Raw genomic sequence first — 14,985 nt, 5'->3', positions numbered from 1 at the left:
AACCCTCTAAAAACCTGAATGGAATGCACCTCAAAATTGTCTTCATGAGGGATGGGCAAGGAGAGGATTTGCTTATGGACTCCCATCTCCCATGAGGCAAAGGTTACTCCCTGGGTGTTCATTCCTTCTTCTGTCCATGTTTGTGCACGTATCAAATCCACTAAGCAGGTTCCTGCAGGTGTCCTATACGATAATAGAGAAATGGGGTGTGGTGGTACAGAAAGTGAGAAACATTTGATGTGGCTGCAGCTACAAATGTCATCCTCTTCCACCATGCGTTCCACGTCCTAGCTTTGCACCACTGCATCAGTGGGTCTAGGTTGCTTCCCTAACTTGGGGGTGACCCAGACCTTCATCCCAATGAGGTATTTTGTGCTTATTGGGGCATTGGTGACTGAATTTGCTAGCTTATCCCTGGCATGAGAGAAGCAAGAGCTCCCCAGTGAATCCCTTAGGGTCCAGATATGCTTCCTCCTGTTGCGTAGTACACCTCTGCTCCCTACGTGACCCTTTCTTGGGGGCAGCCTACATTCCAACACCTGGGCAACATGTGGGCATAGAAGCCTATCAGTCCACACCCCAGCAACTCTTCAGAGTTCCCCATGGTGTTTGGTGGAGACTAACCCAGCTACGCCCTTGGTCCTATGCTTCCCAAGGAACAGAACCTGCCACGCCAGGTTTTACGGAGTCACGCCAGAAGCATATTAGGACTGCCTCCAGATCTCTATTAAGATTAACTCGAGTCACTGGAGAATGCCGCTGTGTCAATAAATCGTTCCTTACATGCTCTTATTCAGGTTTCTCAGGCCCCCACTTCCAAAGTCCATGTGTATCTCCAGTTCCTGGTCATAATGTTAGCCCAGGTCTTAGAATTCTTTGGGAAAGTTGTTTTCTTGTGGTATGTTCCTCTGCACAGTCTGTGCTGGGATGTCAGCAGGGGGAAAGGGCACTAGCCCTTTAAATTTTCTGGAAGTCTCTTGAGCCAGAGGAGGAGGGGCTTGCAACAATGAGGGGAAGGGCACTGGCTGCCTGTTGCTCTGCACCTTTTGTGATCAGAAGCAGCAATTGGGTGTTGCACAGTGCCCAGTATTTGGAGAACTGGGTTCTTTTTGCTCACCCTGCCTCTTGCAAGCTGTGTGCTGGCTGCTCCAGGAACAGTGCACAGCTGCTGCATGCCATGTGGCTGAGGCAGGGGACGAGAGGGGGCCGGGGGGTGGGTGGGGTTGGGGGTTGGTGGGGAGCTGCTACTAGCTAAGAGCTGACATGGACCAAAATGAATCGCAGTTTTACCTTCCAAGCCTTCCCCTGGAAGTTTCAAGTCTTCAGTAGACTCCAGAGTTCTCAAAGAGTTCCATCAGACCGATTATGCCAGTGTAATGGTTCTCTAGGTGGGGAGACAGATTCCTGGTGCTTCCTACTCTGCCGTCTTCCTAGAGGTCCTTCTCCACATCTAAGCTTAACTTCGAATAACAACCACAACCTGATGCTGCTTTGTAACGGCCGGCAAGTCCATTACACAGCCATGTTCCTGTCACGGATTATTTCTTAATATTGTGGCAAAAGACTGTCTCCTGAGCCCTTCGAGGTGAGGGAATGTTTGGCAGTGGCTAAGCAGTTCGCACATTATGAACCCATTCCAAATTCTCATCCCTAGGATTCTCCAGCTGTCTTTGCTTATGCCCGTGCTTCCTCGTGTGGTAGCTGTCCTCATGTGGTTATTGAGTACTTGATAGTTTAAAAAAATATCACATTCACATATGGGTACTAGAAAGCTAGAAATGACGTGGCTCATATTACATTTCTGTCTGAGAGCATTGTTCCTCAATATGCCAAGTAAGGTCTGCCATCTCTACTTCACATGTTTTTGGCATTATTTTTACTAATCTAATAGAGTGGTTAGTTCCATCCTCTGGGGTTTCAATGAACACATTTAATCCTGAATCCCAGGCAGGTGTACCCATGTCAATACATTCACCGTGATTACATCTTCTGAATGTCATTCTTCCAGATAGCCTTAGAATATACTCTGCTATGATCTGAATGATTGTATCACCCTAGAATTCATGTTTCAATCCTAAACCTCAAGGTTCATGATTAGGAAGTAGTGCCTTTGGAAGGGGCTTAAACCTTGAGGTTAGATGTCTCATGAGTGGGATTAGTGTGTCATTATATAAAAGACTCCAGAGAGATCCCTTGTCTCCTCACCATGTGACGACACAGCAAGAAGGCACCAGCTATTTACTAGGAAAGAGGCTTCTCAGGTGGCACTAGTAAAGAATCCACGTGCCAGTGCAGGAGAGATGAGGGTTAGATCTCTATGTCAGGAAGATCCCCTGGAGGAGGAAGCAGCAACCCACTCCAGTATTCTTGTCTGGAAAATCCCATGGACAGAGGAGCCTAGCGGGCTATCGTCCATGCAGTAGCAAAGAATCAAACATGACCGAGCATCTGAGTGCATGGACTAGGAAGAGGGGCCTCACCAGAAGGTGATCATACTGGTACTTTGATCTAGTGTTTCCAGTTTCCAGAACTGTGAGAAATTTTTATCATTTATAAGCTACCAGTCTGGTATTTTGTTATAGCAGCCTGAATGGATTAAGACATATTCCTAAACATATCTTCCAGATTTCTTTCAATGCACACTGACAAAATTCTGCATCCCTTTTGGTGTATTTGCTGTCTTCTGGAGCAGGTCCTGCACTTTTCCCTCTGGGCTCGGTTGGGAAAGAACTTTTGTTATGAGACTGAAGACAAGGATGGGCGGTCAGAACATGTTCTTCGAGGAGTAAGCCTCTTCTCAGGCAACTGCCACAAGTGATGTCATGTAAAGGTTTTATGCAAGTGAAAGCTGGTTGCCTTGGGTGGGATGTTAAATTAAGAAATTGATAACTCTACTACTACTGCTGCTAGCTGGGAGGATCCAGGGAGTTGGAGAGTTCAGAGTTTGCAGATTCATCTCTGCTCAGATGTTACCATCCAAAGTCTCAGTGAAATACTCCTTTGCATCCAGAGTCCTTATCTTAGCATAAAATACCCGATAGTCCTATACATTTAGGCAGTGTTGCAACTCTTCAATCTATATTATCAGCCAGATTATCAGCCATGTCTGCCCTAGGGCTACAGGACAATGGAATGTGGCTAGGAAGCCTCAGGTTTTGTGTTAAAAGTTTTAGGCATTAGGCTGATCTTTTTCTTTGTGTATACTCTTCAGGGCAATCAGAAGCATCTATACCATCTAACAATTCTTACTGATTATAATTATTATCATAGCAGTAAAGTGCATCAGTTACTTGACCAAAGCTTTGTCTTAACGCTATGCTATGTCTCAAGAAACCACAGCTTAGTAAGTAATTATGATGCCACTGCTTACTAGTGTTCATTTATCACCTATAAGGAGGTCTTCACTGTATTCCTGCTTAAACAGATAACCCAATCTCAGAGCTGCATGTTGGCTATCAGTTTTATGCCACCATTCCTGGTCTCAAGAGCCCTATCAGTAAGGAGCCATTCAGAAAAATAGAAACCACTTTGGCCACTGCAAACAAGAAATCTGGTGCAGGGGATTGGCTACAGGTAATGGAAGAACTTTCATGCATTGGAGAAGGAAATGGCAACCCACTCCAGTATTCTTGCCTAGAGAATCCCAGGGATGGGGGAGCCTGGTGGGCTGCCGTCTATGGGGTCGCACAGAGTCGGACACGACTGAAGTGACTTAGCAGCAGCAGCAGCAATGGAAGAACTAGGAAGTCAAATTGAAGTATTGAGGCAATTCTAAAATTTGGAGAAGCAGGAAGCTGTTATCACCACTTGGATGAATGGAGTGTAAGCAAGGCAGAGTGCTACCAGGGCTCAAGATGAGCCATCTCATGGGAGCTGGAGCCTCTCAGTGGCTGTCTTGTGAGATCTGAAATATAAATGAATGATTATCCCATGGGCACTGGTGTTATGGAGGGAACACAGCCAATGCCAGAGATGCCACCAAAAGCAGAGGAGGAGAGGGCAAAATACCTGACCACTTCTCTTTCCCACTCCCACATAATCCAGCAAGGCTTCCCTTTTGCCAAACCTTCTCAGAAACCACTTGTTAAGAGACCCTGGGAAATGCAGATCCTGAAATACAGTCAGAACCGGGAAAGGACAGGAATGAATCTGAGAGCAAGGAGGGAAATGACCAGCACAAGAAGTATATCCCTTTTTTGTAATTATGTGTACACTTGGGGCTATCCGTGGATTCACAGAGACGATACAGTACAGACCTTGTTTCAGAAAAACTTGCTAATACATGGCTATGTTTGTGTCATTGTAGTAACAGCATGAATGCTAGATGAATCTTATGTAATCTTAACATTATTTCCTGGTAAGGATACCTACATATTTTTTATATATAGAAGAAATTACCATATATATCACCTTGTAAGAGGCGTGGAATTAAAATAGCAAGCTTTTAAATGAGGTTCTAAGTGTAATACTTTCCTTATTTTGACTACTTTATTCAATATTTCACCTGTAAATAGAGAAAATAAGAAAACCCAAAGAACAACACACCTTCCCTTCTATAAGCTTGGCTTTCTTTAGTAATTTACAACTACATAGCCAAGATGATTTGTCTAAATTTAGTAGACTACAGATGACATGTCAAAATGAGGTGGTAAACATATGGAGAAGAAATAGTATGAAGAAACTTGCTCTGAGATATTTATTTCTGTGGAAACTTTAGTATTTCCACATCTATAAAATATTCTATGGGGGGACAGGCTTCCCTTGTGGCTCAGTTGGTAAAGAATCTGCCTGCAGTGCAGGAGACCTGGGTTTGACCCCTGGATTGGAAAGATCCCCTGGAAAAGGAAATGGCAACCCACTCCAGTATTCTTACCTGGAGAATTCCATGAACAGAGGAGTCTGATGGGCTACAGTCCACGGGAGAGCAAAGAGTCAGACACGATTGAGCGGGGAAAAGGGGAACTCTTTTCTTTTGTAAGAGTCTTATTCTAAGTGAAGATACTCATGCCAAACTTTTTGCTTATGCCCTTGACGGTCTGTAAACTGTATCTAGCAAAAAATCAGATAAGTTTAGAAAGTTTTCATTCTGTATCAAGTTTAAAAAAGAAAGATTATGTTTTGACTATGTGAATTCTCTTCCCTGTGATCAGGAAATTAGATTCAGGCATTGACCCTACGATCTAGGTAACAGCTTCCATTTTTTTCTTCCCCCACCCCACCAAGAGGATAGAGGGAAGATTTGTTAGAGAGGCTTACAGCATGAGAATGTGCTACTTCTTTTAAGCCTCCAGATTGGGTTTCTCCTCAACACAACTGGCCAAGCAGTTGTTTCTGAAGAGTCTTGGATGCCCTCCACATGACCAGGTTCTCAGTTTTATATAGTAATGCCTTCCATTAGAACCAAGAAGATATCTTTGGCCATGACCACAGACATCTGACCTGACAAACTCACCATGTACACACTATGTGACACTGAATACTGGTTTCAGCGTGAAGATGGCAAAAGGTGCACACTGCTTCTACTGTCCTGATGCAGGCCAGCTTGCAGCCATACTTTTGGTGGGGGGAAATGGCACAGAGCCATTAGGAAATGTGTAGACTTAAGTGAGGGATGTGAGAAGATACCAAAAATTGGGTTTCTTTTGCAACTTTCCATTTTTAGACAGTGCAGCAGCTTTTATCATCTTTTCTCAGTGCCCTCAAGAACATTTTCATTAAATGAATTCATTAAAGAAGACCTAGAAATATGACAGCCCTTGAAATATTTGAAAATTGTTATATGGGTCAGGAATGATTGAGCCTCTCTTTAATAGCCACCCTCTGTTCTGAGTTTTCCTCCTTTTAAAGACCCAGAGAAAATAAATAGGGGAGTTTTAAAAGTATTGCTTAGGCGCTCAGTCATGTCCAACTCTTTGTGACCCTTGAGATGGTAGCCCACCAGGCTACTCTGTCCATGGGATTTTTCAGGCAAGAATACTGGAATTGGTTGCCATTTCCTCCTCCAAAGGACCTTCCTGACCCAGGGATTGAACCCTCATCGCCTATGTCTCCTGCATTTCAGGCAGATTCTTCACTCACTGAGCCACTGAGGAAGTCTTTAAAATTTAAAATTATTAAAAATATGTAAAAACTGACTACATAGAGATTTTCTTACTACCACTTCTTGAAGAAAATATGGTTTCTGTAGACAGTCTAAATGACCACTATTTGGTCTCCCAGCATTTAGAATCACAGAATCTTCAATATTCCTCATCATTCAGATAGTTATGTTCATAGTCATTAATAAAAATGTCTTCAAAGTATGCAAAGAATTAAAATATAAGTGGGACTAAAGGGAATGTAATGGCCAATTTATTTATATATATGAGTAATTGAATAAGTAGTTCAATTCCCAACTGGACAAAGCCTCTTTTGTTCTGTTCACTTGATTCCTCTTATCTTGAAAGGATGACAAAATAAAGGGATATTAAGAAATTTGACAGTAAAGGAAAGGAGAATTCTTATTCTTTGTTTCTTTCCTTGCTCACTCTCTCTTTAGACCCTCTGGACCCACAGAAAAATCAGGTTAGTGGAGTAGTGGGTCAGGAAGCCCAGAGATGGTTTCAGTTCAGTTCAGTAGCTCAGTCATGTCCAATTCTTTGCAACCCCTGCAGCACGCCAGGCCTCCCTGTCCATCACCAACTCCTGGAGTCTACTCAGGCTTATGTCCATTGAGTCAGTGATGCCATCCAACCATCTCATTCTCTGTCATCCCCTTCTACTCCTACCTTCAGTCTTTCCCAGCATCAGGGTCTTTTCAGATGAGTCAGTTCTTCGTGTCAGGTGGCCAAAGTATTGGAGTTTCAGCTTCAGCATCATTCCTTCCAATGAATATTCAGGACTGATTTCCTTTAGGATGGACTGGTTGGATCTCCTTGCAGTCCAATGGACTCTCAAGAGTCTTCTCCAACTCCATGGTTCAAAAGCATCAGTTCTTCAGCACTCAGCTTTCTTTATAGTCCAACTCTCACATCCATACATGACTACTGGAAAAACCATACCCTTGACTAGATGGATCTTTGTTGGCAAAGTAATGTCTCTGCTTTTAATATGCTGTCTAGGTTAGTCATAACTTTCCTTCCAAGGAGTAAGCGTCTTTTAATTTCATGGCTGCAGTCACCATCTGCAGTGATTTGGGAGCCCCCAAAAATAAAGTCTGACACTGTTTCCACTGTTTCCCCATCTATTTGCAATGAAGTGATGGGACCAGATGCCATGATCTTCGTTTTCTGAATGCTGAGCTTTAAGCCAAACTTTTCACTCTCCTCTTTCACTTTCATCAAGAGGCTCTTTAGTTCTTCACTTTCTGCCTTAAGGGTGGTGTCACCTGCATATCTGAGATTATTGATATTTCTCCTGGCAATCTTGATTCCACCTTGTGCTTCATCCAGCCCAGCGTTTCTCATGATGTACTCTGCATATAAGTTAAATAAGCAGGGTGACAATATAAAGCCTTGACAGACTCCATTTCCTATTTGGAACCAGTCTGTTGTTCCATGTCCAGTTCTAACTGTTGCTTCCTGACTTGCATATACGTTTCTTAAGGCAGATCAGGTGGTCTGGTATTCCCGTCTCTTGAAGAATTTTCCACAGTTTGTTGTGATCCACACAGCCAAAGGCTTTGGCATAGTCAATAAAGCAGAAATAGATGTTTTTCTGGAACTCTCTTGCTTTTTCCATGATCCAGCGGATGTTGGCAATTTGGTCTCTGGTTCCTCTGCCTTTTCTAAAACCAGCTTGAATATCTGGAAGTTCACGGTTCACGTATTGTTGAAGCCTGGCTTGGAGATGGTTTGGCAACTCCCAAACATCCGATCAGGGACCTTGACCTTGACAGTCTTTCTGTCATATTCACTCATGATAAACATCCATTGCTTCTAAAAATTTCCATTCTCTCAGCCATTGTGAACCTTCAGAAGCATTGAAAAAGACTCAGGAAAAATTATTTCTTCTCTGTTTTTTCCTGTTTTTCTCCTCACTCGCCTAGAATTATTCCAAGCATCAGCCCTATTTGCTGCCTTTCCTTTTCATTATTCCATCCATCATTTCTACTTAGATGACTCCCTAGTGTCTGTCTCCGCCTCTAATGTCTGTCTTTATCGTTAGTCCTCTATTTCTGACTGCCTCTTTGGAAATTCTTGGACGTACCTAATTTCACTATATTCCAAATTAAATGAATCTTTCCATCACTCGCCCCATTCCTCCTCTTAGTTTCTTAGGTAGAGTAAGTGAAAGATTCCCGTCAGGAGGAACTAGGTCTAAGGTTTAGGGAACCATGGAAAGAAAGAGGTCAGTCAGATGTATAACAGATGTATGACTGGTAGGACTTAATAACCACTATCTTTCTCTTCTCCATTTTATTAAGTACAAGCCCATTATTATTGTGAAGTGAAAGTCACTCAGTCATGTCCGACTCTTTGCGACTTCAGGTACTATACAGTCCATGGAATTCTCCAGGCCAGAATACTGGAGTGTGTAGCCTTTCCTTTCTCCAGGGGATCTTCCCAACCCAGAGATCAAACCAGGTCTCCTGAATTGCAGACAGATTCTTAATCATCTGAGCCACCAGGGAAGCCCAAGAATACTTATTATTAAGTCATACCAAAAATCATTAATAATCTGCTGTGCTGTTTCATAGTTTTATTTTATGTTTTTTCCTAAAAGTTTTCACTCTAAAACTTTTATCCTAAAAGTTTAATACTGATCTTGGTCTGCCAACTCTGCTCACACTTTAGCCTCTTAAGTTTCTCAAATTTAACTGCTCCTATATATATATATATATATATATATATATATATATACACTTGCTATAATAGATTATGAGCAATGAAAAAATAATCCAAGTGTGGGGATTCATAAAAATGGAAAGCTTATCAAGGAATTGATTGAATCCATATTGCTTTGTCCCTCTCCTCTGCAAACCTCCTCCCCAATGCAAGCCACATCAGATGGATTTTGTTTCTGGCCAATACAGAACGTCTCTTTTGCTCTAATGTTATCTAGGTGTATTCCTCTGACCTGATTATTTTCTGAATACAAATGGAACGACTAGAAATGGTTCTTGGTTTGACATGGCTGAACTGTTTTATTAATAAAAATCTGCTGTCTAAATACATATTAAAGAAGTTCCTCCAAGTAAATGCCATTATCTATCCATGGAAAATACTCAGCTGTCTGGAGGGACAAATGTTATGTCATACGAGCTCTCAGAGTCTTTTGCCCTGTCCTGAAAATGAATGTGGGAGAGAGGAATAAGAAATCCTTTCAGCATTCATGCCAAGGGTCTGAGAGTGCCTTACAGTACAGTTGTTAAAAGCACATATAATATTTACTTGTGTATTTGCCAGAATTACACAATTACCATTCAAAATTCTGATCTTGTCTGAAACTGCAGTGGGACTCTCATTTCTAATGGAATTGTGGACTCATGGGCCACCAGTTTTTCTCTAGTGACAGTGCCCTGTGTATTTTCAGGAATGCAAGGAGGAGGTTCTTGGAGAAAAGATGAAATGGGGAGGAATGTTTGCTTTGATTTGCTGTTTTGTTCCCCTTATTTGAGACTCAGGTGCAAAGAGGAGGATCTGGGATGACTCTGGGAAGAGAGAGAGAGAAGAAAGAAGAGAAATGAAAGGCTTGATTTTTTTTTTTTAATGTTGATAGTGTTGAAGAATTGGTAGTAGAAAAGAAGGAATTCTAGGACCTGGAGCAAGCAATAAACATGGTTTAGCTCACCTGTAGGTTTATGCTGGTTAATATGCAGTACCTACCGCAGAGCTAATGTATTTGCATTGATTTGTTATTACTATGAACATGCAGAAGTGCTTCTTAAACTAACAACAGTTCCCTTTTTATATTTTAAAGAATATTTGTGCAGAAAAAAATTGGATGAAAACAGCAAAATGGTTACTAGGTTTTAATTCATTTTTATATCCTACTTCTTTTCCACTTACCATTATAACTTGAGCATTTCTCCAGGTTAATAAATATAATTTTGAAACCACAGAATATGATAGAGCCATTTAAAATGTTTTGGTTGTGCTTTCATGGGGCTGAATTTTTTATTTAATGAATATAATATTCATTATTAAATCAATTAAATAGCTATAATTTTTTGCTATTATATTTTGCTGAACATATATGTACTAAAATTTTACATTTTCAATATCAAAACTTACTTTGCCAACATTTAGAATGACTGGAATTGCGGAGGAGCATTAAGATATTATGTGCCTCAGACCTGGGCCCCTTGAAACGGGTTTCTAATCCACCTCCACCGTTACAACCAGGAAGCCAGGGGTTAAACTCCCAGCAGATGGTGCTGCTGCTCTTGCTGCTGCTGACTGAGCAGCCCAGGAATTTAAAGACTTGCTTAAACAGGGTTAATACATGGAGGACAGCTGGTCTGCAGCAGAATTAGAGGTCAGGAGGTTAGTCGCATTTCCCTGAACACAGAGGACACACCAGTCAGGATCAGTGAAAGCCATTTAGGGAAAGGAAAAAGCGGAGGAGTTCTATTGGAGGGAGCTATTGAATGAGAGGGTAGATGGTGTTAGGATAGAACCGAGTACACCAGATACAGAGCGGGGAGGAAGGGGAGATAAAAGAAGACCAACAAACCTGGGAGAGCACTACCCCTCAGCCTCCAGGTTTCAGATGAGGAGAGAGACCACACTGTGCTGTGCTTAGTCACTCCGTCGTGTCCGACTCTTTGCGACCCCATGGACTGTAGCCTGTCATACTCTAGTCCATTTCCCAACTCCAGGGATCATCGTCCTGTATTTTCACCAGTATGTGGATGTGAGTTAGGAGGGCTTTGATCTTGCCAGCCAGTTAGACATTTAATGTGGCTAATTCACTCTGTAAGAGGACACAGTGGGATGTTGTCAAGTTGGAAGAAGCTATTAATGTCTTGGAATTAAAATCTCATCAAGGACAGTGATTGACATCTACTGCAGCCCAATTTCTGCAAATGCCTTGAGGGTCTATTCTTTGTGAAGCACTGTGATAGATGTTTAGGGATTTGAAATGGAAAATAAAGTTAAGACAGTTTTGGCTCTCAGACAGTTTACTAAGTAATACATGGGCAGGGAACAGAGGGGTTAGATGGATGTGCTGATGATTGCTATAATATTGGATTGGCCAAAAAGTTCATTTGTATTTTTCTGTAAACTGTTATGGAAAAAACCCGAATGATCTTTTTGGCCAACCCAATACTAAGTTCACTAAGAAAACTATTACAGAGAAAGTGGTAAGTGGTTCAGAAGTGAGAGACAAGGATTAGTGAGGAAGGCTGAATTTTTATGAAAGATGTAGAAAAATATTAACAAAGATGTATAAGTGAAAGAATCACATAAAAAAAGGCACCAAGGAACTTCTACCCTCATCTCCCCCTGCTCCACACCACCCTAACACAGAACACACACACACACACACACACACACACACACACGGCCAGGCACACATATACTTCATCTTCAACTACTCTGATGTGGCCTTATGGAATAGATAAATCTATCCTCAACTTCAATTTCTGATATTAAATACTGTGTTCATAAATATGTTTTGAATATTTGAATACTAGCCTACAGAATGACACAAGGAAAGACAATGGGCTTTAATACTAGACAGATTGGGGTTTAAATTTCAATCCATTTTCTAGTTGAATGACCTTGAATAAGTTACTCAAGCTCTATGAGCTAATATCTATAAAAATGGATATTGTAAGAATGAACATTGCATAGTTGTTGTAAGAATTAAGTAGAAAAACATGTTAACACATTTTCTTGGTAAGAACTGCTTTCCTTGCTTCAATTCTGTGCTGACCAGGTCTGCGCTCCCAGCCTCCTTGGTCACACTAGAGGGCGACATCGTCCCATTCTTACATCCAAGGCTTCCAGAAGTGAGAGTCTTCTCAGCAGACAGGAGTTTTCTAAATGCCTCAGCAAGGGAGGAATCAGAAACTCTGTGCTCCAGAATATGAATAAGGTGAAGAGCCGACTCACTGGAAAACACCCTGATGCTGAGAACGAATGAAGGCAAAAGGAGAAGGGCGCAGAGAATGAGATGGTTGGATGGCATCACCGACTCAATGAACATGAATTTGAGCAAACTCCAGGAGATACTGGAGGACAGGGTAGCCTGGCCTGCTGCAGTCCATGGGGTTGCAAAGAGTCGAACATGACTTAGCAACTAAACAACAGCAAACAACAACAGTAAGAGATAAACTGTGGAAGGACTTTGGAGCAGCTGCTGTGTCCTCTGTGAGCAATAGCTGTCCTCAGAAGGCAGGGTTCCAGCGTCTATTTTTGCCAGCTGGGTTGGGAAGACTTCTGATGCTACCAGAGCAGCAGGCTTGTGGACTGGGCATCTAAACCTGCTCGATTGCTGCTAGAAATCCACCACGCTTGGACAAAATCTCTAAAAAGCCCACTGGACCTCGTTTGCTAGAGTCAGGACTGTGAGGGCCATGTCTTCCAGTTTGCCTGAGACAGTCCTGGTTTATGCCTGGAGTAATTATTCATGAAGTGAAGTGAAGTGAAAGTCGCTCAGTCATGTCTGACTCTTTGTGACCCCATGAGCTATACACATCCATGGAATTCTCCAGGCCAGAATACTGGAATGGGTAGCCTTTCCCTTCTTCAGGGGATCTTCCCAACTTGGGGATCAAACCCAGGTCTCCCACATTGCAGGCAGATTCTCTACCAGCTGAGCCCAAGAGAATTACTGGTAGTACCCCTTTTACTCTCCATGTCCCGGTCTGGAAACTAAGTTATGTGGGCCCCCTACAAGGATAAGTACTTACTAATAGTGAGGATCTGACCTAGCAAGGGTCCTTGGGTCTGGATAAGACCATGCGTGGGCATTGGAGTCAGAAAGTGACAGACGTATCTGGGTTAAAATCCTGGCTTTGTCTGTGTCATTGGCAAGTTATTTAACTTAAGTCTCAGTTTCCTGATGTATGGATTAGAGATATTAATAATAGCAGGACACGAACGCATTGTACCTTCTAATTCTAATTAAAGTTCTTTCCAGAATCTCTGACATGTAGCAATACATGGTAGCTATCCTTGTTACAGTTTTTAAGAGTCACTGTAATATTCAGGTTCTCCTCTAAATTCAAGGTAATTTAAGCTGTATTAGTTGAAGAAGAGATGAAGAAATAATTGAGGACCAAACTAAAATGAGAAGGCAATGGCACCCCATTCCAATACTCTTGCCTGGAAAATCCCATGGACAGAGGAGCCTGGTGGGCTGCCATCTATGGGATCGCAGAGTCGGACATGACTGAAGCGACTTAGCAGCAGCAAAGTAAAATGAATAGCTCAAGGTCACAAGAGAATTATTGAGTCACCCAAAATCAGAGCCAATGAGCATGAGTGTCTCAGAATTCCCTGGCTGGTGCACCAGGGGTGTCACTGTTTCTACAGAGACTGTTCAAGGGTAAAGACGTGGCCTAGTTTCTATTTTGCAGCTTTAGCAAATACTGGACACAGTACTACTCTTGTGAGTTTAGAGGACAGTAGACATTTGACTACTTCAGTTTGCAATTTTTATTGCAAATGTTCAAGCATCTGAATAGGAATAGAGAATCTGGTAATGAATGCCAGTGTAGGCACCTCCATCAAATCTTAACATTATAGGCTACCTATGCAGGGCCTTTTTTCAATAACATTAAAGGTCATAAATATAATTAAGACCGCTGATGCACTCTTCCTTTCTATAAGCCTCTTCCTTTATTTCCTAGTGTTATATAATAGGTTTTGATGCTAAAGCCGAAGCTGCAGTACTTTGGCCACCTCATGTGAAGAGTTGACTCACTGGAAAAGACTCTGATCCTGGGAGAGATTGGGGGCAGGAGGAGAAGGGGACGACCGAGGATGAGATGACTGGATGGCATCACTGACTCGATGGACGTGAGTCTGAGTGAATTCCGGGAGTTGGTGATGGACAGGGAGGCCTGGCGTACTGCAATTCACAGGGGTCACAAAGAGTCGGGCACGACTGAACGACTGAACTGAACTGAACTGAAAACTTAAATGGTATCATATGTATCTCATTGCAACTTTTTTGTTTTGCTTAATAGGTTTTTAGGATTTATCCATCTTCATAAGTACTATACAGCATGCCATTATATAAATAGTCTACCATTCATTATCCATTTTCCAGTTTATGGACATTTTGGTTGGTCCCCACTTTTCACATACATGAGACTTTCTGTAAGGTTTGTAGACAGAAGTGGACTTGCAAGGTGTTAGGATATAAGTATGTTCAACTTGACTCAATACTACCAAATTTTGCCAAAAATTACCAAAAATTTTCCAAAGTGGTTGTTTCCATGTCCATTGTATTAAAATATTTTCCCCAGATGAAAATATATTACAGGCGTGCCTCAGAGGTAATTCAGGTTCAGTTCCATACCGCAAACATCACAATAAGGCAAGGCACACACTTTTTTGGTGTTGCAGAGCATATAAGAAATGATGTTTGCATCACAAAGTGATGTTTTTATAAATGTATACAGCTGTATGTATTCAAACACCCCCTCCCTCTAGAGCCTCCCTCCAACCCCCGCAGCCCCGATCCCACCCATCTAGGTCATCATGGAGCACTGAGCTGAGCTCTCTGTGCTGTGCAGCAGCTTCCTGCTAGCTGTCTGTGTCACAGATGGCAGTGTGTATGTCAGTGCTACCCTCTCAATTCATCCCACCTTCTGCTTCCCACCCTGTGTCCACAAATCCATTCTCTAAGCCTGCATCTCTATTCCTACCGTGAAGTTTTCAAACTGGGGAAGAGCACATGGAAAGTAATGGAAATCTGAATGTTGTTTCTACCACCCCCACCTCCAGGCAGATTTACCATAAAACACAGCTTTGAGTGATTCATTCTCTGGTGCAGGTGGGGAGGAGCATTGGAGATGGATTGCTTCAGGAAGAAAGGATTACTTGA

The sequence above is a fragment of the Oryx dammah genome, unplaced genomic scaffold, assembly GCF_014754425.2.
Source record: "Oryx dammah isolate SB20612 unplaced genomic scaffold, SCBI_Odam_1.1 HiC_scaffold_3, whole genome shotgun sequence".
In the NCBI taxonomy this organism is placed as follows: Eukaryota; Metazoa; Chordata; class Mammalia; order Artiodactyla; family Bovidae; genus Oryx; species Oryx dammah.
Note: the sequence above shows the minus strand (reverse complement) of the source record.